The sequence below is a fragment of the Octodon degus genome, unplaced genomic scaffold (genome assembly GCF_000260255.1).
Source record: "Octodon degus isolate 3935 unplaced genomic scaffold, OctDeg1.0 scaffold00027, whole genome shotgun sequence".
Taxonomy (NCBI): Eukaryota; Metazoa; Chordata; class Mammalia; order Rodentia; family Octodontidae; genus Octodon; species Octodon degus.
The window spans coordinates 6,870,314-6,871,908 of NW_004524603.1; positions in this window are offsets into that span (position 1 = coordinate 6,870,314).

Genomic DNA, 1,595 nt, shown 5'->3' on the forward strand with positions numbered 1-1,595 from the left:
CCAGCCGAACGAAAGCCTCGTCCCTTCTCTATATAGAGCACCGCAGTAGCCATTCTGAACAACTTAGGATGAGTTTTTTCCATGCTTATTTAGGAAGATTTACGGTTCTATGAAGCATACAATATAACGTTACACAATAGCCTGCTGCCTGATTCTTCTGTTTCTGTTTGTGTTTTAAACAGCAACACAAACTAATATTCAAAATGAGCTAATATTCAAATTGAGTATCGTTGCATAATGGGAAATGGGAATAAATTACCGGGCGGAAGCCTGCGGTCTGGCAAAAGCGTCTCCAGGCCGTCGCGCGTCGCGGGGCTACAGGGCGCGCGTGCTCGCGCCAGGCGTTCCGCGGGAGCAATGGTGATCAAAAAACTTTGATTTTTTTTCAGTTACAAAACTGTCTTGAGCGTCTTCCCGTGCGTGCCGCGCAAGCGCCCTGCAGGGCCAGAGCGCCGGCGGGGGGCGGTGACACCCGGCGACAGCTTCCCGCCGGCTCCACGCGGCCCGCGGGGTTCATTCCGTGACCACGCCGGAGCTTCTCTGGGTTCCCCGTCTTCTCCTATCACGGGCTCAACCCGAGTAATGACGCCTCCACCACCACCACCCCAGACCCCAAAACAACAACGCCTAGATCCGAAATGAACCTGAAAGGGGACTTGGAGCCTCGGAGTCTCGGGCCGCCGCCCGGGAAGCCTGCAAAGCTCGCTTTCCAACTTGGCAAAGGAAAACAGCAGATGGGAACGCTTTCCAACGCTTCTTCGAGGTCCGCGCGGCCTCCGCTCGGGGAACTCGGGGTCGGTCCTGCAGCCAGGGCTTCACGCCTTCTGCAGCCCGAGCAGGCGGCCGCGCGACCCTCCTGCCTCGGCCTCCCCGCGCTGGCCTTGCGCTCCCCCGCCTGCAGGAGGCGCCGCCGCCGTGCGGAGCGGTGCGGGCCCGACAAGGGCGCTTTGTGCCTCTGGTTTTGGCAGGTTCGCTGGCAGGAACGTAGTTGCCTTTTAAAACCTCACTTCCTTCTTCTCAGTTCTTGGTTCTTTCTTCCCGCCAATCTGTTGCCCCTTTTCTGGGGCCTGCTCACGCACACGTAAAACATTTTCATTGTATTTTCCCAGCACATGTTCGCAGTCCGCAGCGGGGACATTCGCAGCGAGGAGGTGCTCCGTGAACGTCCCGCATCTTATTTCTTTTATTTTCCCTTCCCCTCCCTCCGCCTCTGTCCCGTTCCCCCAGGCAAAAGCTCTGCCTCCCTGTGGCCTGTATCTTTGCTTTTTCTTTCTTTCTTTTTATTTTGCATTTCTCATGCAAGAGAAACCATGCAACATTTAAACCACAACACTCTTGTAATCCCAGCACTCAGGAGGCTGAGGCAGGAGGAGTTCGAGTTTGAGGCCAGCCTGAACTGCATATGGGGACCCTGTTTCAAAAAACAGCACGAAATGGCTGGGGAGATGGCTCAGTGGAATAAACGCTTCCCTGGCAAGCGCAAGGGCCGGAATTCCATCCCCAGTTCTGGGGGGAAAAAAGAAAAACAGCAACAACCAAAGTGAATCTTCATAGGGCAAACATAAATATTTAATTCCCAGCAAGAAAGAAACAGA